The 27162-nt window shown below is 47.3% G+C and overlaps 2 protein-coding genes across 10 annotated transcripts in view; one reads left to right on the top strand and one right to left on the bottom strand.

Annotated features, from left to right (window-relative positions):
- LOC135917787 (neuronal acetylcholine receptor subunit alpha-10-like) overlaps positions 1–27162 on the bottom strand; it is a 314970-nt gene that overhangs the window by 114659 nt on the left and 173149 nt on the right. The gene's annotated exons all lie outside the window — the stretch shown is intronic.
- LOC135917786 (uncharacterized) overlaps positions 1–27162 on the top strand; it is a 126187-nt gene that overhangs the window by 40703 nt on the left and 58322 nt on the right. The window contains exon 1 of one of the 9 annotated variants that reach the window (XM_065451391.1): positions 15353–15371. The exons of the other annotated variants lie outside the window; for them this stretch is intronic. The gene's annotated coding sequence lies outside the window, so the exon portion shown is untranslated. Of the gene's footprint in view, positions 1–15352; positions 15372–27162 lie in introns of those variants that run through there. 9 annotated transcript variants of the gene reach the window in all.

Genomic DNA, 27162 nt, shown 5'->3' with positions numbered 1-27162 from the left:
GAAACAAAATGTAAAGAGTAAAGAAACCGAAGAAGAAGCAAGAAAGAGGCGTCAGGGTCCGAACCGGCGATCTTCCCGCAGGCGGTGTACTTTCGGAGGCAGCTTTTATTTATCCTTTTATTTTCGCTTCTTAAAATCGAGGCCTTCTCAGTGTTGCGCCTGTCTTTCCTTGGGTCCGTCCCACCAGAGACCGAGGCGGCGGCGGCGGCGAATTTCGTAGGCACGCGTAATCAGCTTATCTCTGCCGCACGCATGGCTGCATCGCGAGCTCGTTGGCTCGCCCAATCATCTAGCCAGATACGACACTTCGCGCCACGGCCACGGACCCCCGGCGGGCACAAACTTCACGGGGCCTTCCACTCGGAAGCTGATTTCGCTCTGCGCTCCTGCTCTTCCTCCTCGTTCTTTCCCTTTCCCTTTTTTTCACCTCCGCACGCTCTTCGACCGTGGCCCGAAAGAAGAGGCCTCGGCTCGGCCCCAACTTCAGTTTGTATACTATAGCAGCTAGCTGGAGGAATACTACGACGAATGCCTCAGGGGAAGAAAAAAAGAAAACGAGAAGTTCCTGAGGGAAGCCTCTGCGCGATGCTCGAATTTCACTGGAATCACATTTGCGCTTTGCAAAGAGCACCGGATCGCTTTCCATCTCAAGGCTTCTAGCATCTTGATGTCGCTTTCTTTTTCCTTTCTTTCGTGCCTTTTTTACCTCTGCGCGAGCTCGTCTCGCAGTTAGTCCGGAAAGAGCGAGCCCACTACGAGTCGAAGGGGCGGGAGAGTCGCCTTCTCTGAGGCGCGACGCCTGTGATAATTTGCCGCACTCCGCGTGCTTCGTGTGTGACGCGGCATTTGCTGCCGCCCCAATTGCCGATTGATCGCCGCGAGGTGTTCGAGTGACGACTGAGGGTGGGTGGCCTCAACGGAATAGACAGGACAGGGAGAAAATGCCGGCCTGCCTTGTAGAACCCATTACACATTTATCTCGGTGACACATAGGGACGCAAAAAAAGAATAAGTCACACACACACACACACACACACACACACACACACACACACACACACACACACACACACACACACACACACACACACACACACACACACACACACACACACACACACACACACACGCACACACGCACGCACACACGCACACACACACACACACACACGGTGGTACGTTCTGTTGCTGCTATTTCCATTTACAGTAACACAAGATGGAGCACAGAGCCTCGGATTCAGAGACAAAAGGTGTTTCAGACATTGCTTTACCTTCAATGGTGCAGCAATGCCACACGAACACTTCGGCAACTTATGAGGTTCAATGACTTCGTGACCTTATATTGCGCTGGGCAGCGCTGTTAGCGTGCACAGTGTATTTGTTGCCTGTGTTGTGTAGCAGTGTTCTTTCCTTTCTTATGCTTTTTTTATGCGAAGCATATTACGAGAGCTCAACCCAGCTCCTCAGGCGCGGCGGTGTCGCCTTCAATACCACGTGACACCGTGACGTCACGTCAGAGGAGAAACTGGGCTCCAACTCGCGCCGTCGCTCACGGCGTCGCGGCGGTATATAAGCAGCTGCGCTTGCCTCTGCTAGACACTCACGAGGTGAGATGCCTCCTGGAGACAGAGCTGCTCGTTGGAATGAGAAGCGAAGGTTGCGGCGTGCTACAGAGACTGATTTTCTAGGTGGCTTGGGCTCAACTCCTGCAAGATGGGCTGGTTGGGAATCGAACCAGGGTCTCCAGAGTGTGAGACGGAGACGCTACCACTGAGCCACGAGTACGATGCTTCAAAGCGGTACAAAAGCGCCTCTAGAGAATGCGGTGTTGCCTTAGAAACGAGCTGTTTCTAGGCTCAGGCGTGCGTCGCTTGCTCAGGCGCACATTTCGTTGCCGCGCCGAACGCTGCGTTGCTCGACGCTCACCACGTTCAATGCGGGGCGCGTAGTCGCTGCGCCGTAGCCCATTGTCTTACACCCCTTGGCGGGTCGACGGGAACGCTGTCGCGTTCCACTCTTGAAGGCGAAGCAGAGTAACGCATGAGTTGTTTCTTCGTCTAGCCGAACCAAATATAGCCAAGCAACAGCAGTTCACCAGGCTAAACAGTGGTTCAACAACTAAAATAATGACTAGTATGCTTCGCATCCTGGGATTAACCTTAGCTAAGCCACAGCCATTTTTTTTCTCTCCAAATGTCTTTTCGCCCACGAGCGGGGACGCCTGCTGGGGGGGGGGGGGGAATCTCAGGTGGGGCACCACCCGTTTGATGAAACTCTCGCCTGAGGTTCCGGCCGGCAGATCGCGTTGTTGCCCGCCTTTTGTACGTACTGGCGACAGAATTCCCGTCTTTTAATTTACAAATTGTTCGGCGAACGCTTCACGATTATTTTGTGCCCTTTGGCTTTCTAGAAGTCCCATAGTTCTTCGCTCTATTCCGTCAAAAGCCCAATGGCTGTATCGGTAGTTTTCGGTATGTTTTTTTTTTTACTTTTCATTGGGTTACAATTCTTTAGGCGGACGGTCGTCATCGAGTTCAAAGTCGGCGGAGCCCGCCCACGATTGGCTGGGTGCATTTGAATCAGTGTGACGTGATTGGCTCTGGTCAACGATGAGTTGGAATCGCTGTTTTGTTCGCTCTCTGGCTGGGTACGCTTCTCGAGCCGCTCGGCGAGAGTTCTTGCCGGAGACTCCGAAAGAACCCAGGTCGCTGCGGGTGGTGCTTCTACATCATAATTATGTAATGTGCAAGTGCCTAAGTGTGCAATTCGGGTAACTAAAGGTCAAATAAACTAAATCTAGAAAATGTATACGCATCTCCTGTGCGCTCGCCTCGTATACCTCCGGCGCAGACATAGCAGCGACAACATATTACGCTACATTATAATCGCAAATCGCGCGGCAGATTACGAAAGCAGCATGACCAGGAGAAAACGAATATACGTACAGCTCAGTCTATGCGTGTCACGACAGAAAAGAGGGGTTTAGGAGCTCGTGAGGTGAGTTTGAGTTATACGCTCTTTTCATGAGTCATTTTAAGCAAACTCATACGGTTTACGTCGGTATCGGCCGAGGAAAAGTCAGAGCTACACTGTAAACAAGCTCAACTGCACTATGGAAGTATTCCAAAGTATGCCATTGACGCTTTACAAAAGCGTTTACATTCTCCCCGCCGACATTTCCCGTTAATTTTCATCAAGAGAGCTAAATAAGTTTTGCTCCGTGCACGCAGCTAGAATGACGAAAACTCTCGCCGATTCTTTCAAATGATATATCCTGCAGCATTAATCTTCGCGAATAAGGTGTCGCACTTTCCTTTTTTTTTCTCTCGTACGCTCTAAAAGAAATAAACTTTTAAATGTATGAAAATGCGATTCCTGCTTTAAATATTCCTCAATACGCTCGACTTTAGTGGTTAAGGTTTAGACTATACACCAGTTTGGCGTCAGTCACGGGCATGCGCAAGTTTCATTAGGAGAGAGCAGGGCCTAAAGCTTTGCCAAAACTCGTGATACAGTTGAAGCCTGTTAATGCTACCTCGTTTAAACCACACCATAGTTCCCCAACTGGCTGCGCCGCAAGTTCTGGGGGGAATAATAATTCGCAAGCGCGTCATTCAGCAAATGAATAAACGGACGTCGGTGCCGCCTTCGTCCTATTTAATTACGCTTATTTTCTTTTTGTTCGGCTACTTGTCTGGTTTAGTTTGCTACTGTTGCGCTAAAGGCGGTCGCATTCCGCGTCTCATTGTAAAAGAAGTTTTACGCTTGGAGATTTCGTGTTGAAGAGGGCACAAAAAGAAACAAGGAAAGAATGGCTGAGGAAAGGAAAATGAATAAATGATGAAGGAAATGTTCTTGAGGGGAAAGGAAATGCAAATTTATGCGAATGCAGTTTCCCGAAAGGTCAGAAGAAATACCCTGTTTGCCGGCATTCATCGGGCTACGAGAGAGAAAGACAAATGGAAACTTCTCACCCAGTTGATTTGAGAACCGTAAACGTGAAAAATAAAGTACGAAGTAAAGAAAGCAGCGAGACGGTGAACAAAGGTAGGGAAGAAAAGAAAGAGTTAGCGCGCAACGGACTCTTGTTAATTAGATTTCCATGAAGGCTCCTTTGTCCGCTTAATTAGGAAAATGGGTCTGTACCAGAGCGCGCGTTTCGATCTGCGGCAAGGTAAGGTGAAAGGGAACTCGGGAGGACGGAAAGGTTGAATGGGGCCCGTGCCCCCCGCCAACAGCGCAGCACTAAGTCTCGACACAGGCGCCTCAATTTATGCTAAGCGACCAGACACCTTGCGCTTCTCAAGTATTTCTTGCTTCTACCCAAAGGCGAGCCCGGGCTGTGCGCGCGTGCGTGTTTTTGGGCACTTTGTTTTTGGACGGGTTTCTTTGCGTTGCGCTTAAGAGGATTACCGGAGGAAGCGTTTACGAGCAAGGAAAGCGACGGACACTGCAGCTCTGGTTGTGGCTGCGACAAGGTGTGCGCCCGTCGGAAGACTCGAGCGGTCGTGAATTGAATTCGGCACCGCCCCCTGGCTAGCTCTCCCCATTCCACGCCCAACACGCAATCTAGTCAGGCCAGCTGTGCTCGTTTGTTTACGCGAACTCCTTCCAGCTGACTTAACCGCTCTTTTCACTAAGCGTTCGGAGGAGATAAAATTTATTTCTGATTATTTCTAGGCTGGACTAGGTGCAAAAGCTGGGCCACTCGTCTTGAGAACACCGCCCAATGCATCCGAGGAAGCAAAGCCAGTGTGCGGAGAGTACAAGCAGTTAAGCCACCGACTGGAGACCTAGTACGTCTAAAGGCGCGACCCGTTTGCCCTTTAATTTTCATTCGTTGGATTCTTTCCTAAATAATTTGATTGCTTTCGATTCAGTACTCAACGCCTCCTTCTAAATCAATCCGAACCTTAGCCAATCTCCAATGGTGGTTAATAAAACCTACACTCGCCGAGGATAAGACGAAATGGTCACGCGCCCATGCGTGCATCTTTATTGTGGTAAAGGACCCCCCACGAGGCCCGAAACGCCTTGTTATTATTGTAATTTTTATTTTATTCCTGGCGAGTGTACGTTTTAAGCACCAGCGTGTTTCCTCGCGAGACGAGTTTTCGTCAAACACGTGACCATATCTCTTATAGTGGGTATGCCCCCCCCCTTTCCTTCCCTCCACGCCCCCAGCTTCAAATATAAAAAAAAAAGAACTGCGTTGAATCTATGTCCGGTGCTTTAGAGCCGTTTTGTCTAGATCTACATATTATTCTAGATTCTGTTCTTCCTTGTACAGACCCGCTACGGTTGACTTGGCGGCTGTATGGTGTTGCGCTTTACAACGTACGAGGTCGCGGGATAAAATCCCGGCCGCTGCGGCTGCATCTCGATGAGGACGATATGCAAAAATGGCCATGTCCTGCGCAATGTGGGAAAGATTCCCAGGTGGTCAAAATTGTTCCGAAGTCCCCCACTACGGCGTGTCTCATAATCGAATCGAGGTTTTGGCTCGTAAAACCTCACAATTCAATTCAATTCGCGGTAGAGTCTGGACAGTTAATGGCAATGGTCCAACTTTGGCGAGACGGGGCATGACATTAATCGTCCCATGGCATCTTGACACCCTTGTAGTTAGGCGCAGTAAAACAGGGTACCAAAGGATACACAGCGTTCACGTCAGTGTTACCAAATTCGCTTTCACATTTGTCACTCACTCGCTCGCTCTCTTTCCCAGAAGAATATTTTACTGATCATCCATATCTCGTAAAACATCTATTGTCATCGCAGACACGATCAATCACTGTAATATTTAAAATCTATATACTTGTATTTTACGCACTTTAGCGCGAATAAACTTGGGGCCCTTTTACAGCCACATTGCACCACATGTATATTTTGCACTTTCTAGCGAATATTTTTAGGCCTCTATACAGCCGTGTTTCATGTACTCCCCGCAATTAACTCATATATCATTGAGAAGCACGAACCATTGGCTTGGCACTCTTTGGCCACATCTGGCCCTCGCGCCAATAAACGCTACCAAATCAATCAATCAATCTTTCCCAGAAGAACGCGTGCACGGATGGTCGACCACATGTCGATGCCCGGTTCCTAACTTGGCGAGTATTTTCGTTTAAGCTAGCTTTCCCGCTCGCTCGCTCCGTCGGTCCCCGAGCACCGCGGGAAAGCACTACGCGGAAACGCGTGCGCGTTCGCTCCTACTCCGCCCACTCGACGAGCGCACGCGAACGCTTCGGTGCAGCCGGTCGGCAGAGGCATAACGGGCCTAAGTGGCATTAGCCTAATCTTTGCTTCCACCGGCGCCGTCTCCGGCGAAGCGCGCACCTGCGCTCGCCAGTCCTTCACGCGCTGTGGCAGCGTTGTGGCGGCCGTAGCTCGCCAATGCAGTGGCCGGATGTCCCGCGGGACAAACACGGCCAACTGCCGTAGCCCCATTTCCGCGGAAAAAAAAAGATACAAAGAATGCAGCACGAAAAGCGATACGAAAATGTTCCTCCATAAAAGATCGCGCGCGAACGCACGCACGGACGCGACGCCGAGAGTCGCGTAATCAAATTGCGTTTCTGCCCGAGGTGCTAGTACGACAAGGAATCAGAAAAGAAGAGAGAGAAAAGAAAAATAAAGAAAGACGATTGGCCCATGCTAGAGAGCCCAAAGTAGGTCGGGAAGTGAGTGGGGGGGTGGGTACTGAACGTTGGGGAGGTGTTCGTATGCGAAAAGCGCGGCTAAAGAAGTGTAGAATGGGGTGGAGGGTGAGGGAGCCATCGTACTCGAATTGAGCCAACCGGAAACTCTCGCCGCCGCAGTCGCGGGTGTGTGCACGCGCTTCCGATGGCTGAAAAATCGCGCTCCGTAAATTCCGCGGCCGTTTCCGAGACAGCCGCGCGGGCGCACACACACACACATACGCACGCACACACAGGCACACACACGCACGCACATGCGAGTAATAAAAACGCTGCTGGTGCCGCTGCCTCCAGGCTCTCTGTCGTGTCGGAACGCGGACGACGGGACGGAATCGGGCGGAAGCAGGGGAAGGAAGCGGAAAGGAAACGAGTCTGCCGCGGGAAAAAAAGCCGCCGCGAGCGCGTGCTGCGGCGGTGGCGTATAGATGGCGGCGAGAAGCGAGAATGGACGAGGCGGGGGACGACGTCGTGTGTACGGGCGGCGCAGGAACATTCGCTGCGACGCGCTTGAAAGGGGAGAGCGAAAAGACGCGAATTTGCATGCTTCATGTACCGTTTGAGAAATGCGTGTAGGAAAATGACGGGACGAGAAAGACAGAAATGAAAGAAGGAGCGATCGTGGCCGCAGGTCGCACATCGCGGACGTAGAAGGAGACGGCCGACGAAGAGGTTATACGATGTCATCCGAATGACAATGGGAATGGTGGAGCGCGCTGTGACTACCGTGAAGAGAAATAAATAAATAAATAAATAAATAAATAAATAAATAAATAAATAAATAAATAAATAAATAAATAAATAAATAAATAAATAAATAAATAAATAAAGTAAGCAAGAAAGAAAGAAACCCAGATCGTGGCAAACAAGAAAGTGTGGTGTGTGGGTATTTATTCACAGATGACTGGAAGCGAGAGAAGGGTACGGTTGATTTAGAAAGAAAAAGGAGTGAAAGGGAGAAAGAAAGACAAATAAAACCGCAGAGCACAACCGCGCCTTTCTTGCATGGGATATGGCTTAGATGGCTGCGTGATGGGAGCATTGACGAAGACAAAATCAGGCGAGAAGGTACAGGAAATTTATCCTGATATAAGGCCGCAGAGCCTAGAGAGAGAGTACAAGTAAATGAAAACACAAGCACAAGCGTAAGAGTGAGTGCCTGGTCCCTGCTGCTGCACGGAAGTGCTATGAGAACAATCTAGCCTGGAGCGAGTAACCGCAGATGTGAAAAAGGGCGCGAACGGAAGCCTAAATAAATTGACCCTGACAAGTAGAAAGTGAAGCCGGAAGCCATAGATGAGAGAGACAGAGGTGAAGGAAACAGAGAGCGAGAGAGAGAGAGATAAAAAGAAGTTGGGAAGGAGCAGACGTAATTTGGCAAATACTGAGCAGATCAGATGCGAGAAGTAAAAGCAAATCCGAAAGAAAGCCATAGCGTTGAAGTGGCTGAATGGTGTGCCACGGCATTCCCAAGAAAGTATCTGGGGCTGTCTCACGTCCGAGGAAGCTATGAGCCAAGCTTGTATAGATTTGCTTCAGTATTCTGAGGGCGTGCTGCTAGCCAGCCAGCCCAAAGGTCGTTGCGGCAAAGATTCGGTGCTTCTAGCTTCAGTTGGTCCTCCTACAGGAGCCGCCCTCTGCCCCACTCCTACTCAACTCCAATCTAAGTTGCCCAAATTTCCGCCCATCCATCTAACCGGCGCTTTCTTCAGCAGGGCGCGCCGTTGCCGTTGGCAAGGCCACGGGCCTCTTTTTTTTATACAACCATAGGAAACAACGGCCGTAGCCACATCAACAGCCAGATTGCTCGCTGGCCGTCTTGTGGCGCCGCATTACGCCTGCGCGAAGCCGCGGGCGAGTTATGAAGAGCCAAGCGAAGGGCGGGTGGAGGCGGTAAGTTGGGGTTTTCCTCGCCTTTCCTGTAGATGAGGATCAGCAGGATAAAGAAAACAGAAGAACAAGAGAGAGGGAGAAATAAAAAAGGAATGACGCAAAAAAACGGCAACAACAAGAAAAACAGGAATGTAAAAAGTACAAGAACCACACAAATACGGAAAGAGACGAGGGAAACAACCATTACAAAGGTGGGGATGAGAAGAAGAACAGAAACCGAGGAGAAATGAAGAGGAACAAGAGCAAGAAGCGGCATAGAAGATAGAAAGAAGGAAATAAAGGAGACGTAGAAAGCAACCACAATAGAGAGGCCCAGGCGTTGCGAGTCTGTAGAATCAAGAAGCAGGCAATCAGCGCAATTCCTCGGCGGGATCACAGGCGGCGGATACGGTGCGGCCAAGGATTTGTGGGTCACTCTCCGGCGGGGACCGGTCGATGTTGCCGCCGACACACAAGCTATAGCGAGAGTTGGGGAAGAAAAGGGGGATGAATGGGTGCGAAGGGAGTGAAACAGGGGGCCTTCCTCGGTGCGGCGCCGTGCGTTCGCAGGGCTGCTCAGTCGTTGTTTACCGCCGCTTCTTATTTTCTTACTTGTTCGGCTATTGCGAGATTCAGAGGGAAAGCTTGATTTCGAGCGAACGCGCTTTGAGGTGAAACCGCTGGCTGGAGGAAGTGCATGGGAAGTAAGACCGGACGTGCCAACGAAGGAGGACTTTGTTGAGGCTCGAGGAGTGCGGGAGCGGCTCGACGGTGCGTAGTTTTGAAATCGCGGCGAAGGTGATATAACGGAAAGAAAGGGGGGATCTACGCGATATAGAAAGTGTTATCTATTTACTCCGGAGGTTGAAAAAAAAAATCCACCTGTGCGACAAAGAAAGCCCAGATTATATAAAAGAAATGATTTTCCTTTTTTTCTTTTTTTACCGGAAGGGTGCAGAAAAAAGGAATTGCTCTCTGGCACAACTGCATGGGGCTTTTTAAGTTTATCTGATCCCTTGTGCGGAAGTGATAAAAAGCGAGCGGACTGCTCTTTTGATCCGATGGTTAAACAAGTGCGAGTGACCCAACAGACACGTAATTTCCACTTCCTCAGGCCAAAAGAAAAATAAACAGTTGAGAAAGATCAGAGAGGAGCGAAGTAAGGACGACGAACGAAAAAACAAAGAAGGAGAAGGGAGTATAAGTGCACGAAGACAAAGACAAGCACGATGCCTGAAGAAGGAAACGAGTTTGCCAAAGCACCGTTGAGGTGCCCGTATAAGATAGTGGAGAAGCAGAGCCGTATAAATTCACAAAAACGTAGGGAAGAGGCCGACAATGTCGGCGGCTGGCCGGCACCTGCCGGAGGCGTTAATCCATGTAAATGCCAACGTCACGAAGATACGGCGCACGGCGACGAATTCGTGCACACTCTTCTACCGCAGACGAGAAGAGAGAGAGAGAGAGAGAGAGAGAGAGAGAGAGAGAGAGAGAGAGAGAGAGAGAAAAGAAAAACACACACACACAAGGAAAGACGGGGGGAACTCGCGATTCGCGAGTCCATGGCTGCGACTGACTCGTCGTCACCCGCCGCTTTCGGGAAACCGTGCCAACTGTGCTTCGTCGAGACCCGAGTAATCCAACGGCTTTCCTCCCGATTAAGCGGTCAGTCAATGCCACTGGCCCTGGCCGGACCGAGTGCGCGAAACGGAGACTGCCAGATTCCCAGCCGTTTCGTATTCTTTGTTTTTCGTCCGTATCTCTCCTTTTCTTTTTTTGCTTGCGGTGACGGTGAGCTTGCGTTTTCCAATGAGCCGCGGGTGCCAAAGACGGATCAGCGGAATTATGGTTGCCGATCACGTCCCCCCCCAACCCCCCCTCCTCCCGCCCCAAGGAGGGCGTGAGTGAGCACGTTGGGAGCGCAGGGCTCAGTTCGGCTCATCAGAGCGCCTGGGTTTTGCGAGTAGGATTCTAATTGCGGGCGTGTCTCCTTGTAGCTCGTTACTTGGATGGATTCATCAGGCTTTGCGGTGTTCCCGTTCTCCCGCCGCTGTTGAATGCGCAACGACGCGAGGACGAGAGCAGTGTAGCAGACAGAGCATCGACTTTTTGTTTCTCTGGATTTGCGGTTGTCAAGTCGATAACTTTAAAGCAGCTGGCTTAGCCCGGCCCACCAGGCGTGCCATCTGTGACAAAAAAAAAAAAAAAAACGACGATGCGCCGCGCAATGGTCAGAGCCCGCTGCACTCATTAAGTGGCAATTTCACGAAGCGACGTATACTCGCGACATATCTGTGACGTATCTACGACTTTCACGACACCCATTTGCTCTACCGCGCAGTATATCAGGCGGAATGACGTTCCTTGTGATTGCAAAGCAAGGAATCAGGTGCAGAGGACATTTTTTTTTCGGCCGTGGTAGCAGTGTCGGAGCCGGTGGTCGTGAAGCAGAGACGGTGCAGGAGATAACGCCCCCAAAAATGCGAAACATGAGGCGAAAGGAGACAGCCGGCGTCCTTGGTGGGCGTCAGACCGGCGCTGCATAATTGAATAGGCTGCGCAGTTAAACACTCGAATCTCTCCATGAAACGTCGTTGTCAGTTAAGATTTCATTGATGATTGAAATCGATTCATTTCAGAACACCTCCGGCAAATTTCAGCTATGTGGTAAGAGAGCTAGCTTTAGGTTTCTGAGCTGGTTGATTCCCGCATAGTGGTTGTCACTGTAATCCTACATGATGTGAGGAGCGTTGCCTGATATATATATATATATATATATATATATATATATATATATATATATATATATATATATATATATATATATATATATATATATATATATATATATATATATATATATATATATATATATATACACACACACCAAGTATCACACGGGGAAGATACTTGTGCTTACCAATTGAAATAAAGAAATTATAAATTAATGGAATTGAAAGTGGATGGCAAAACGGCGCCGAGGTAGCTCAATTTGTTGAGCATCGCACGTGCAATGCGAAGACGTGGGGTCGTTCCCCACCTGCGGCAGGTTGCCTTTTCATCCAATTTCAATTCCATTAATTCATAATTTCTTTATTTCAATTAGTAAGTACAAGTAATTTCCCCTGCGTTGTTCGTGGTGTCTGTTTGTTGGCTTCCAATGATATATACAATGAATCTAGTGAAGGCAGATTGTTGTTGCCCAGCCAACGCCGTGCCCACATCTGAAAAGAGATAGTCGGCCAGGCAGCACCCACTATCCTCATTTTTTCCCCAGTTGCCTCAATAGCAATGGTTTAACTACATCAGTCCGTTGCTGCTTGTATGCAGTAGAACATACGGATCTGTTTAAACAAGCTGCCACAATAAGCAAGGCTCTGAGGTCAGTTAGATGTTACTGTGGTCGGTGTGCCACGCGTCAGCGTAAACTCACAAGGACAAAGCGGTGATGCGCCTACCTGTGCTACGTTTTGTATAAGTTTTCCAACGTGGCTGTCTACCTGGCAATTTTCTGGAGAGCTGTTTGGCAGTATGAGCAAGGTTTTAGCTTGAGCTGCAGTAAAATTCTAGTGAAACGCATAAACTCTGTTTATGCGTTTATTGGATAAAATATGGATAAATATGATAGATATGGATAAATATGGATAAAATTGGATAAAATATGTTTACCTTAGAAACCTACGTTCGCCTAATTTTGAGTAGGTTGGAAAACTGCACACAAGAAATAAGAAAAAAGAAAGTTTAGAAGCGTGGCAAATTTCAAACTCCACATCTCTTTAAAGAAAAAAGTATCAGAATGCTGTAAAGTTGTGCTATTAGAGAGTTCAAATCATAGCACAGCCAACCTCTTATTTCCACATCCCATCTTTGAGATCCCATTTGCGGCAAGCTGCTTTTTGTACGCTTTCATTTCGCTTCACTTTGTCATTTCAACTTTTCAGTCAAAAACAAGTAACTTACACTATGCTTTCCTCGCTTTCGTTGTCTGTTGGCATCGTAAGATTATGATTAACAAAAGTTGGGCTCCTCGGTTTTCTTTCTTAGTTCTATCAGGAACATATATGGGCAGAGATAACGTAGCGAATCTGTATCGATTATTTTCGTTCTTGTTCTTCACCAGGGGTCGAAGCAGTGCTCCGCCTACGTTATCGCGAGAATCGGTAGGTCGTGAGGAGCGAATTTTTACAGAGGAATAGCATTGATCGAAACGAACCCTTACATTATACCAGCCTGCAGAGTTGAAGAACAGCACGTCTGCGCCAAAGGGGGGGGGGGAGGGGGGGTGGAGCAAGAAAAAGAACAACCTGTCGTTTAGGTTGGCCCTACACCTGTCCTTTGATTACGGCTATTATGGAGGCACCCGAACGCCAGGTTGTCTTTCTTTTTCCATCTCTTTCCCTGTCTCCCAGAAGAATGTCGCCTGTCGTTCTCCGATATGTATCTATCTTGCACGACGGGTTCCCGCTGAATTTTTGACTACTTACTGCAGATTTGTGTCGTTGTTAACGACGCCCAATTATTTTTGAATGCCTTTTTTTCGCAATTACATTTATTTTATGTAGAATATACTGAGAGCCCACAGCGACTATGTACTACTATCAATAGCTAGAACTTCACTTTCCATTTGATAACGAAAATGTCCGTTCGTACTAGTTACGGCATTGGTTAGTGTGATCACATGTGCGGTTACAATGTACTGCCTGAATAAGAAAATCGGAGTTTGCTTCGAGGTAACACTTACTGTAATCTTGCTGCTCAGGAGAGATAGAGTTTGGGGTACGATAAATCTATCTGCAAATCTACACGATGTGCTCTGTTTTATGAAATCAACTTTTTTGATAAAAAAAAGAACGTTAGACACTCTACAGTGATGATGGCGATCTACTTCTCACAATATGGTAAATAATGAGGAAAATATCTTAAGGTAAGAAGTGTCACAGTTTTGAGAAATCTGGAGCCGAGTTAGCTAAAGAGGATAAATAAAATTCCTGTATGGTCCTACGGACATACTGGAGACTCACAGAGAGAAACGGTGAGGACAAGTTTCAGCGCAGGTTGTTCTGAGTCTCCGAACTGCACACGCATACACGAGTTCCGAACGCGTAAGCGAGGGCGCGATCAAGGTCCCGATACAAGGAGGCCCACTGATGAGCAAAACACACTCACAGCGACACAACATTCGAGAACGGGCTTGATAACTCAATCGCACAAATATGAGTGGCTAGAGCGTTCGCTCGGGGCAACCCTCCGCGCGACGTGCGATGGAATTAATTAAATATTGGGGGCTTCTTACGCGCAAAAATCACGGTCTCATTGCAAGGAACGCCGTAAGGGGGTACGCCAGATTAATTTTGGTAACGCGGGCTTCTTTTGCGTGCGCGTCAATTTCAGTACGCGATTGTATATGCATTTCGCCCCCCCCCCCCCCCTCATCGAAATATGGCCGCCGCGGCTGGGTTCGGCACCTGCGACCTCGAGCTGTGCAGTACAATGGCATAGCCACTAGGCTATCGCGACGGGTGCAAAGGGCTTGCGAGACCGTAGGAGTGGACTTCACACAGTAATGAATCGACCACGTCGCTCGATTAAGGTAGCAAGACCAGGTGAGATATTTCAGTGGTGCCACGCTAGTGACATTTCGCGAGACCACTCGATGCGCGTTACTGCGCCGAACATTCTGAAGCAAGCGTTTCATCGCGAGTTTGGAACTCAGACGTCGAATATTCTCCATGGCTGCTTACACTTCCGAAAATCAGATTGTCTGTAGACGGGATATTCAGAAAAAGAGATGTTCATTCAAGCAGCTCAACAACTAGCACTTTGCCAGATATATATGCGGTGTCCAGCATACAAATACGTCTATACAGATGGCTCCAGTACAGCAATAATAATAATAATAATAATAATAATAATAATAATAATAATAATAATAATAATAATAATAATAATAATAATAATAATAATAATAATAATAATAATAATAATAATAATAATAATAATAATAATAATAATAATAATAATAATCCTGGTTACACCCACTGCAGGGCAGAGGCTTCTCTCATACTTCTCCAACTACCCTGGTCATGTGCTAATTGTGGCCGTGTTGTCCCTGCAAACTTCTTAATCTCATCCGCCCACCTAACTTTCTGCCGCCCACTGGCTACGCATCCCTTCCCTTGGAATCCAGTACGTAACCCTTGATGACCATCGGTTATCTTCCTTCCTCATTACATGTCCTTACCATGTCCATTTCTTTTTCTTGATTTCAACCAAGATGTCATTAACTCGCGTTTGTTCCCTCACCCGATCTGCTCTTTTCTTATCCCTTAACGTTAAGCCCATCATTCTTTTTTTCATAGCTCGTTGCGTCGTCCTCAATTTGAGTAGAACCCTTTTCGTAAGCCTCCAGGTTTCTGCCCCGTAGGTGAGTACTGGTAAGACGCAGCTATTATACACTTTCCTCTTGAGGGATAATGGCAACCTGCTGTTCATGATCTGAGAATGCCTGCCAAACGCACCCCAGCCCATTCTTATTCTTCTGATTATTTCTGTCTCATGATCCGGATCTGCCGTCACTACCTGCCCTAAGTAGATGTATTCCCTTACTACTTCCAGTGCCTCGCTGCCTATTGTAAATTGCTGTTCTCTTCCGAGACTGTTAAACATTACTTTAGTTTTCTGTAGAAAAATTTTTAGACCCATCCTTCTGCTTTGCATCTCCAGGTCAGTGAGCATGCATTGCAGTTGGTCCCCTGAGTCACTAAGCAAGGCAATTTCATCAGCGAATCGCAAGTTACTAAGGTATTCTCCATTAATTCTTATCCCCAATTCTTCTCAATCCAGTTCTCCGAATACCTCCTGTAAACACGCTGTGAACAGCATTAAAGAGATCGTATCTCCCTGCCTGACGCCTTTCTTTATTCGGATTTTGTTGCTTTCTTTATGGAGGACTATGGTGGCTGTGGAGCTGTTATAGATATATTTCAGTATTTTTACATGCGGCTCGTTTACACCCCGATTCCGTAATGCCTCCATGAGTGCTGAGGTTCTGACTGAATCAAACGCTTTCTCGTAATTATGATTCTCAAATTCATTATACCGCACCTCAGTAAACAAGAATCATTTAAGTTACCTCGTGCGACTTCGTCCACAACCGCTGAACTATTCGCAATCCTATGTGCGACAAAACTTATAACGTCAATAAGAGATGCGCAAAAATGGGTAATTTTCAGTGATTCCCAGGAGGCTCTAACTTCACGCTGCATCACAAAAGGAAAAACAATGAGTGATAGTATAATATGTGAAACGTTTAAAGATCTCACAAAGGCAAGCCAAGCGAAGCATGAAATAGCATTGTAGTGGATATCAGGGCATTGTAACATTCCTAGCAACACAGCAGCCGTTGAAGCAGCGCGACAAGCACACCTCAAAGATGATGTGGTTCTGCTCCAAATGTTGAATAATAAATTATACTGCATTATAAGGGCATCGTCTTTCAATATGTGTTGAAATACGTGGTTTGATTAGAATTTCAGGAGGTCGGATATGTATCATATTGATGCGTTTACTGAATTCAAATTTCCATTGTGATTAGACAGAAATATGGAAACCCTTATTCATCGTTTAAGGCTAGACACTGCCTACAAAAAAAAAAGATAAAATTCTTACATAGAATTCGCCATGCGGGAACCCCGGAATGTGACTGTGTATTTGTAGATGAAGATGTACGTCACCTCCTTCTAGATTTCCCACATCACAACACACCAAGAAGCCGACTTAAATCAACCCTAATTACATTAGACCACAGACGTTTCAGTTTAAAGAAACTTCTGGGTCCTTAGCCAACAACGGCCTTCTAGAAGAACGCTTTAAAAGCATTAAAAACTTTTCTAGAAGACAGCAGCACTTTTCTTGAAGACAGCAGCAAGTCCCCTAATTTTCCTTTCATTTCAGTGTCGCTGTAATATATATGTGTTTGCGAATTATGTCATGTTGACTGTTCTGTTGTGAAAATGTGAAAATGCGTGAAAATGTTGTGAATATGTGAAAATGCATTTACACGATGAATGCACCACCCGCTGAATAGATACTCTATTATTAGGCGACAGTATCACTTGTATTTTTGAAACTTTCTCCTACAGAACTGTGTAGTCATTTAACTTGTATATTGTATGTACTATATATTTCTTACGTCATAGCGTTACTGTGAGAAGGTTGCTTGACAAGTTCCGGGGCTTTATGTAAAGGTTTTTTGATATAATCTTGAACACTGTATGCTGTAGGTTAGACCCATTCAAGAGCTAAGCAGTAGCCGGGGCCTTAAATTGTGCGTGAACATCTCCTTATACCATATCAATAAAATAAAGGTAGGTGTGCTATAGCATCCGCGAAAACTCCGTGTCACCGTTCTCAATGCAGGCAGTTTTTTTTTACCTGGGGCATATTTTCTTAATTTACGATCCTTCTATCACGAAATGCTTTCCTCGTGATGCCATAAAAGAGAGCGAAGATGCTAAAACTTTAGTCATGGCAAAAACAGAGAACACCTAAGCGATCATCTCGTGCCGCGGTTTGGTAATACCTTCATGTGTTACGGACGACTAAGCCGTTTTGCAGGTTTTTTAAAGAAGTATGGGCTCATCATGACACAGAGAGAGGTAAAAGTAAAGGGAGGACCTGAAATGATCATGAAAATCAAAGAAGAACATCGGACCTATGGAACCTTAATGCGTATAAGATGTTACGCATGTCGGCTTTTCGTTTTTGATGTATCTGACATCTGCGTTTTATCTAGATTAAGTCTTTAAGTATGTCTTGAAAGAATCTCTGATGTCATTGAGCGACGCTGTTGCGCAGCTACTGAGCTTAAATGAGGCGGGCGACACGCTATCTTAGCTTGGGATAGGCATTATGCACATGGTTACTTGAACGCCACATGCCGCATAAGGGATGCACAAACGAGAAGAACACCATGTTTTCAACCTTCAATTCCCAGAAAGAACTACTACCCACTTTAGTTCCCAGCGGAAAAAAAACTGGGGACACTATATTTTTCTTTATAATTGCGGCGATTAGGTTGTCCGCCATAAACAAACACAGGTAGGAGATTACTTAAACTTCATTATTACAAGGTATCGCTACTCAAGATGGATGTCGATTGGGACCTTCACGGCTAGCTTGCTTTGGCCGTTCATGTGCAGCGCCTCGTCGTTTTCGCCGTGGCGGCCGTTCTGTTTTTATTCTCGAATACAAAGTAACAAATCGTTTTCGCGTTGCAGAGAAAGGGAACCGCAGGGACGTCATGCACGTATACCTTCACGGAAATACGGGCGCAGACTGTGTAAGGTTGTGGCGCGCAGCGTCAGGGCCCTTCTGAACAAACCTCGAAAGCTGAAATGCAAGCAAAAAGGATTCGCGTTCACCTTTCGCATTACCCGCCGTACTCATTAAAAAGAGCCCCGAAGAGAAAGAAAAGCGCCTCGAAAGAGGGGAGGAAACGTAAAAGAAACGGTACCGGGGCAAGCTCGGCAAAACGAGGACGCCGTAGGGCCTCCGCAAGAACATCAGCTACGGGACGGCGAAATGCCAGCTGAGGACGACAGGAGTGAAATGAGAAAGAGAATGCACGCGGAGAAAAAGGAGGCGCGCCTGCCTGCCTGCCTGCCTGCCTGCCTGCCTGCCTTCCTACGCAACCGCCCACCCGCCTCCCACAAGCACGCGCCCGGGCCTGGACGTTCGCCAAGAGATATTCACGCTCGCGGCACTAGGAGCGTCGTATGTATGCAGTCGCTCGGAAATGCGAGCTGAAACATGCAAGAAGACGCCGCGCTAAAGGAAGCCGTTGCCCGACCGGAGACGTTTTTTTTCTCCCTCTGCCTCCGGCCTTCCCCCATGCTGAGCGGCGGCAGGACGAATTGGTTCGTTGACGAGATCTCGCCTTTCTCTCTGGGATTCATGCTTTAAAAGATGCAGCGCGGCGCCGCGCTCATCTCGCCACGCCGGTGTCGAGGAAGCCGAGCCGAGGCGAGACGAGACGGGAGATGTGTGACATCTCGACCCGCGTCCCAATGACAACGAACGCGCAAATGCCAGAGCGCGTGCCTGCGCTCCGTTTGGCATACGAACCTAGAGACAACGACGTCCCGCTTCTCGGTCGTTCTCGGAAGAACCAACGCGCCTCACGAGAAAAAAAAAAAGAAAGAAAGATAACGGTGTCAAAAAAGTGCGTATAGATAGATGCAGCGACGCTTCTTTGCGCCATTTACTGGATTGCGGATGCTTTCTGCTTTTCCTTATGTTCTGTTCCTGAAAACCGAGTGCTGTCAGGATGTCATGTATAATGAATTGAGCAGATGATAAGCATAGGCGTGGAACAAACGAAAGAGAGGCGCTCGAATAAAGGCGACGTTCTGAGAGAAGCGGGAGAGTCAGACACGAATATTCACTGACACTTTTTTTAGCTAATTAAGCGGAAAAGGATGTGCTTTTCGAAAGAGCTTTTTGACATCGCGTGTTGTGTGCGCTGGCGTCAGAAAATTGTGCTAAAGTTTAGACATCTTAGAGAACGAAAAAGTTTAGGGCAAGCTCTTGGATGAGTGAACAGAAGGGATTCGTAAATAATACGAAGCTTAGTTGACTTCAGTTTTCTAGCGCACGAGGAAATCGGAGGAACCCAGCATGTGGAAGGAAATTTTTTGATGTTAGCTCGGGAGAGGGGTCGAACGTAGAAAGAGAGGCACTTTATCGCTAAAGCAGAGAAGCAAAACTGATAATGCGTAAAGTATGGCCCCAGATATAAGTTATCGGCTACGTACTAGCTCACTATGCATGCAGGTAAAAAAACTGTGTGCCTCAACTTTTTTATGTTTAGATTTCCTTTCACCAAGCACAACCGGATTAGCTGTGTTTTCTCGTGACGTCGGTTGATAAGTGTGCTCAGGAATACGCAAAACAAGATAGTGCCACGAAGCGTCACACAGATAAAGTTAGGAGAGAAAAAAAGACGAAGTACGTAACGTTACTTTTGTACAGCAGTCGGCGTATGGAACACTAGGTCTGTGAATATGCGCGCTCCGACCACTGCCAGGCGAGAAGTAAAGGTAGAAATGCTATTAGATTAACCCCCACAATACAGTGTACTGGAGCGCACTGCGATGGAATAGATGTGGACTGGGCCTACCCTATGCAGTTTTCATTTGTACAGGAGTCAGGAGAGAATACGAAATTTCATCTTCAGATGAAAAAAGGAAAAAAAAAGAAAAAAGGAGAGCCAGGAAAAGCATTACAAAACGAAAGGCAAAGAAGCGACGGAAAAAGGCAGATTATCCAGGTAGGAAATTCAAAGTGGATCTGCTCGGGGAAGTACTATAGGAGCGCGAATCCTTTCTCGGGGTTATTACCTGCATAAGAACGCGGAACGAAAGCGTAATGTTGGGGGGATAATGGAACAACGAGCCGAAAGAGACGTCGTTGACGTGTATGAGCGCGAGGAGGCAGAGAGCGAGAGAAAGGAAGACGTTAAAGAAATCCTGCTTTTGAGGGAATGCTTCACACGGAACCGGGAAGTCCTAAATCTCGCTGAATAATTTTTCGAGTCCTCTAAGCACGACACCTAGAGCTATTCCCGCCAAAAAGGGCTTTGGTGGCGGCCGGGGATTGCTGTAAGGACATGAGTAGTTCGTGGCCAATCCCCCCATCACCCCGCCCCCAAACACACACACACACTCCGATACCTCGGTCTGCTCGAGCCACAGGTGGTGATAAGACTTCTTCGTGCTCCTCGCTTTGGTTCGCGCGAGACCATACACACTAACAACTCGCGCGCTCGCTGTTGAAATCTCCCATTCGAGGGACAACGGACCGTGAACGGTGCATGTGGGTGCGCTTCTTCCAGTCCAGCTAGGGAACGAGAGAGAGAGAGAGAGAGAGAGAGAGAGAGAGAGAGAGAGAGAGAGAGAGAGAGCCATACTGGAAAGAAACAGGGAATAACGGCTTCCGGTCGAGCGTGCCTTGTTGCTCGCCCACCGTTTCTTAATCCTGGCTGCCATAGCGTGCTCGCGTTTTTAGCGGCTATAACGGCATAGTAATAAGCTCGGACGGCCTTCGCTTTACCCTGGAAGCTTATTTCCTTGGTGGGTCTCAGTGCGGTTGTAGCGGCGGCTGCGGCGGCGAGATTGCTGCCCGACGCAGGCCCCATTCTCCGAGAGAGGACCATCACGGTAGATTGCCGCTGTTTCGAGAGACAAAAGCTCCTCGCTGCGGTAGTGGTTCTACACCCCCCGAAGCTCCTTGCTTTCAGAATATTTTTTTGCCTCTGTGTGTTTGTTATAATCCGTTTTTCTCCTGTGTGGGGAGGACTATCGGGTGGTGTATATATTGCTTGAAGTGGAGCTGGTGATTGCTTTATTGTTAAGCAGCAGCGTACGTGAATGTATCTTCTTTGAACTAAGTGGTTGTTCCGAAATGAAAAGTTCTTTATTAGAAGGCGGCGATTTTGCCGTCGTTCATGTAGCCAATGACATGCTACTTTGCATAGGGAAGGGTTTACGTGGAGCACTTCGTCCCAACGTCGCTGATGTGGTTAATACAAAACTGGCAAAGGTCAAGTGGGAAACGCTACAACATCTGCCATACAGCCCAGGCCTGTCCCCTTGCGACTTCGACATTTTGGAGCATTTGAAAAAAACAACTCTAATAAACCAGATTCGTGTCGGACAATCACGTGAAAGGGTCAGTCTGACTTTTTGAAGCAACAACCCAAGTAGTTTTATCAGACGAGAATCTCGCGACTCGTTAGTCAGCGAGACGAATGTCTAAATGCTCATGGAGACTACGTTTAAATAAAGTACCCCGTTTGTCGTATATTCGCATTGGCTCACTTTTATTAGACTCGCTCTCGTATATTTTACAGAACTCCTGCTTTTTATATGTGCTCTCTGTTGCGACTACAATTTCGGTGCAATTACAATACACGACCAGTGACAGCTGTTCCTGCGTAATACATTGTAACATAGCACAGCGTCATTGAGATTTTTCCCTGGTCATTGCATATGTACCAATATGTAAATAAGGTTCTTGAATGACCGAGAGAGAGAGAGAGAGAGAGAGAGAGAGAGAGAGAGAGAGAGAGAGAGAGAGAGAGAGAGAGAGAGAGAGAGAGAGAGAGATGCTAATGAGAGAAAGGCGGGGAGGTTAACAAAGTTGCATTAAAATATTTGTCCTCAACTTTTCATGGCCTTTACATCTTCACGATCAGCGGCATGCACTGATTTGCTGGTTTCAAATTGATATAGTTCTAAAGTTCGTGTGACACTTCCTTATTGATAGACAGAAAACATGTAAGCATTGATATCAGTTATTTCGGGCACAATTTTTGAGACATACTAGTATATTCTTTTATGAAAAAATACATATTTTACTTACCCTGAGAATGCGTAGCGTTCAAGAACTGGTTTGCAGTATCTTTGGCAATGTCAGTTCAGTTATTATTTATGCATTTGATTCATCGACAAATTCTACAAGGAAGAGGCAGTCCTGCAACGTGAGCCCACCTCCCTACCCCCCCCCCCCCCCCCCCCCCCTTCCCGAACGAAATTTCTGGCTACGCCACTGTCTGGAACTCTCCCGAATCAACGATAACGCCTGTAACGTACGAACTTTATCGATACCATTAGGATCGACGGTCGCTTACCACGCACGCTGCGATCATGATCGCTTAAGTGTTGATTTCCTTTCTGGGCAGACGTTCGCTCAATAAGAAATTACGTTCTTTGTTGACACGCTGTGTTAGTACTTCTGCCTCTACACCGTAACTAAACCCCAGCACTCACTCACTCACTCACTCACTCACTCACTCACTCACTCACTCACTCACTCACTCACTCACTCACTCACTCACTCACTCACTCACTCACTCACTCACTCACTCACTCACTCACTCACTCACTCACTCACTCACTCACTCACTCACTCACTCACTCACTCACTCACTCACTCACTCACTCACTCACTCACTCACTCACTCACTCACTCACTCACTCACTCACTCACTCACTCACTCACTCACTCACTCACTCACTCACTCACTCACTCACTCACTCACTCACTCACTCACTCACTCACTCACTCACTCACTCACTCACTCACTCACTCACTCACTCACTCACTCACTCACTCACTCACTCACTCACTCACTCACTCACTCACTCACTCACTCACTCACTCACTCACTCACTCACTCACTCACTCACTCACTCACTCACTCACTCACTCAATCAATCAATCAATCAATCAATCAATCAACTTCACTTTCTGCAAGATGCCCCCAAGAAGCGTGTGGCCGAAACGAGCACATATTAAAAGCTAGGAACCTCTTTTGGAAAAAGGAGTATATATATTTTTTGCATTTTGTCACAGAAAGAATTGTTGCTCTATCCTTCCTGCTCCCATGAAAAAATAAAATGGACTACGATGTGCCATTCACTATTGTCGAAAACGCATTTAAGAGGGAAAGGGCGAGCTCAAGGAACTTCTATCGTAGGCACAGCGTTAAGAACGCTTTCGGGTTACTACAAATGCTAGTGAGTCATTAATGTTCCGGGTTGTATGATCGTAGCTGACACAGACTAGAGTAGCGCGGATCAGCTTTCCTACTTAGGAATGCTGCCAAACCAACACTCCCCATTGCCCTTCCGGCAGGACCATGAATAGCCTTAGTAACGAGGCGCTCGTTGCCGCCTCTGCCTCGCGCCTTTGACGACAGGTCATTAGGCCCGAAAGAAAACCTGAAGACAAGTCTTTTCCGACAAAGATGCCTTCCAAATTACAACGGGAATGCTTTGTAAGCAATCGCCATGTGCGTGCTTTCATTACACAGGCTGCATCGTTAACAGCACAGGCGGTTTGATTTGCCTGCGGCTGAATTAGGATTATTGCCCGATTGAGAGGATTGAGTTAGATTGCGTGTAATACAATTTACCAAGTTTAATCAGCTGTATTGTCACACGCCAAGAAACACTGTGTTCACCCAGCGCCATTAACGGGATTTAATCTGAGCAGATTTCATGTGAACGATTTGATTTGATTTTCGCTCGTTGAATGAATGAATGAATAAATAAATAAATAAATAAATAAATAAATAAATAAATAAATAAATAAATAAATAAATAAATAAATAAATCGATCGATCGATCAAACAATCAATTATGTAGATAATAATTAACGAGGGGTAGATATTAATTATTTACTGGTTAATAATCACTCGTTTTTACGTGTTCTGCTGCCAAGTCAACGTATTATCCAGGTCTTGCTCCAGTGAATCTATATATATTTATCCCCCTCTTAAAGCACAGCTTTCGTTGCCTGTGTTCTGTGCTTTCGCAGTACAGAACTCGTTTTTTCTATGGATATCGTTTGGTTGGTTGGGTTCATTTCCTATCAGCATTTCCCATCAGGTGAATGGAGCTCCGGGCTAACTAATGATGAAAGAAAAGGAGTAATTAAAAAAAATTCACAGTTCCGGCCGAAAGGTGAAGCACCGATTGTGATAGGAAATTAGTTTATATCTGTACAAAGTAAGGATATTAGTTTTATCGGCCGTATCAACGTGTAAATTTGTAAAGCGTGACACGACGATGACGTAGAAAGAAAGACACACCGAGACAGTGCTGTCTTTGTGTGTCTGATTGTTTCTACGTCCTTGTTCAGTCGCGCTTGCTCATTCTATCATGGATTCAAACCAACTAGCCCGCCAACGTGTTTTGACTAATTTAACCAGCTCGGTGTCACGCACGCACAGGTAGACATGAGCACATCTCGCTCGATGATCCTGGAGTGAGGAATCGCGGCAGCAGCCAGCGAATCGACCTTCATGCATATCTCGCTTCAACGCGCACGAAACGTCGAAAGCAAAGCGTATACGAAGCTACCAGCACTACCCACCCTCTGCAAACATCACAGATCGCTTTGAAGATGAGGCCCGCGTGGGCGCGCACTTTTTCTACGTCGCAGATCGCTTTCAATATACACGAGCGCCGGCAACGCGTCCCTACGGCGTTCACCAAAGGCGTCCATTACGGCGTCCGCAATTCGCGTGGCGAACGCCCTGGTAGGCGCCGCGGTTGTCTCTACACTGTACCGAGTGGCAGGCGAGGAAGACGTTGAGGCACCCTAGCAGCCACCAAGGAGGATATATAAAAATTGCTGGAGTGGAAGCCGCCTATACGCGCCTATGGGCAAGGGTGAAGCCGCGCCGAACGGCCGGCGGCCATCTTACCAGTGGCAAAAGGCAGCGGCGCAGCCGCGCCTGTCCGCGCTTCTACTTTTTCGCGCTGCTCATGAAGGCGCTCGCATTCAGAAACCAATGAAAACAAGTGCTTCTGGTTGTAAACGGTTATCTCCCATCAACTGTAGCAGCCAACTGGCGTGAAGAAGGCTATTTAACTGCGGAAATATTAAGGAGAAAAGCATAGCGCAGCCGCGCTTTTTCGCGTTTACAAAGCAACGCTAACGAGCGGTTCTAGTATTAAACGTCTATTTTTCGTCAAGCAGAGGGAAACTGGCATGTACAAGGCAGTTTGCCAGCTCAAATATTAAGCAGAAAAGCTTAATTAGCACTGCCGCGCTCGTGCATTTCCGCGCTGTGGATGACGTTATTCGCATTTACAGAGCAACCAAAACGAGTGGTTCTAGTCATATACATTTATTTTCCATCAGCTAGCAGAAAAGTGGCATGTAGAAGGCAGTGTAACTGTAGAAATATTAAGGATAAAAGCGTAATGCAGCTGCTCCCATTTAGAAAGGAATGCAAATGTGTGGTTCTAGTTGTAGTCAATTATTTACCATCAACCAGCAGCCAACTGATATACAGAAGGCAGTTCAAATGAGCAGATATTAGGGAGAAAATCTCACATACCGTCAAGAACACCATGACAAACACCCTACTGGTGAGTGAAAATAATCACCCTCGACAAAAGTGGTCTCACTTTGTTTTTGATCAGTTCACGGTTTCGTTCTTTCGTCATGTGGTGTATTCTCACTTTTATATATTTTTCAGCGATTTTTTTTGCACAAAATATAAATATGGTTATCAAGTGGATCAAGATCAAGGATGTGGTCCTCCAGTTTCTGGAACCAGTTTTTCTCTGTGCAGGTGCCCAGGACTTCAAGGATGAGGTGTTTTGATCTTACCGTCACCATTTCAATAGTATCATATTCTGCCTGTAGCCATCGCAGCCCCTTTTCAACTGCTTCACACAGGCCAACGACGTCTTGTGACGGTGAAATAAGTCCACCTCGGCTCTTTTGCCTAATTAAAGGTGCCAGTTCATCCGAGGGCAGGGCTGCGATGCACAGTTCACATGTTACCGTTGAACGAACTTTGTGAACGACGAAACCTGCAATGTACGGCACTACAGCACCGACAAAAGCTGACGAGCTTTCTGGGCAGTCAATGCGATGGGTATAGTTGTGGTCGTCGGCCTGCAGGATTGATGACCTGCGCATATCAGTAAGCATGCTGCTTTCACCTACCAAAGCTCCTGTAGTTGTTAGATTTAGAATTGAGACTATGTTTTGGGAGAAGTTTCCAGAGATTCATGAAATCACTTCTGTCTGAACCAACAGACGCTTGTATGCAGCCTTGAACTGCGCAGCGGTTGGGTTGTTGTTATGACCACCTCGTGCACGTATGGACCCGAAGAAGTTTTCGGCGTGATCCTGGCTAAGCTTGTGGGTCAGCAAGTATTTCAGCTGATCCTTGCGAACAAGCTCATCGAACAATTTTTTTGTGCTGGTTATGCACACCAAAAATCCAACGAACCCAGTTTTCTTCAGCCCTTCTATTACTGGACGCCCCGCAGGGTCTCTTAGCCCTTGCATGTAGGCAGGGCCTCTGAAAAAAATAGCTTCCAGTGGCACTGCGGCGCGAAATGCACACAGCAAAGGCGATCTCCATCTTTCGCAAGCCACCTTTCACGGCGAACAGCCCGCTCACACAGGCTCCGCAGCTCCGGATCTTTTGGAAACCTGTCGGCAATTCCAGGACTACTAGTCGTTGCACACACACGCACACAACTTATAAGTTGACATCCATCGGCAACGCGAGCGTAGTGTCTCAATGAACGTGTCCTCGTGTACTTACAGGTGAAACGTGAGGCCACAACCCTTCTTCAGCCTGTTCGCACATCCGTAGGCAACGCAAGAGGCAACCATAATCAAATCGATGGTGTTTACATGCCCCTCACATAACTTGCACTGCAGACCAACTCAGGAAAACAGCAGCGCGAGCCGGTGCCGCCGGAGCCGAGCGCGCTTTCTGCCTCTGGCAAGATGGCGGACGGAGGCTTCGGTCGGAGCGCGCCTTCTCCACTCCAGCAATTTTTATATATCCTCCTTGGCAGCCACCGGAGAACACCCCTCCTCCGTCACCTGACGCCCCCCCCCCCCCCCCGCCTCGCGCGCGATAGGAGAGGGCACACATCCGGGCCGTGTTCCTCGCTCACGCACGCGATAATAGACAGCTTTAGTTTAGCGTACCCAACTATAGCGTACGCTAAACGCTATAATATAGCCTACTCTAAGCAGCGCACGTTTT

Source organism: Dermacentor albipictus, chromosome 4 (assembly GCF_038994185.2).
Source record: "Dermacentor albipictus isolate Rhodes 1998 colony chromosome 4, USDA_Dalb.pri_finalv2, whole genome shotgun sequence".
Taxonomy (NCBI): domain Eukaryota; kingdom Metazoa; phylum Arthropoda; class Arachnida; order Ixodida; family Ixodidae; genus Dermacentor; species Dermacentor albipictus.
This window is presented reverse-complemented; position numbering and strand designations above follow the sequence as displayed.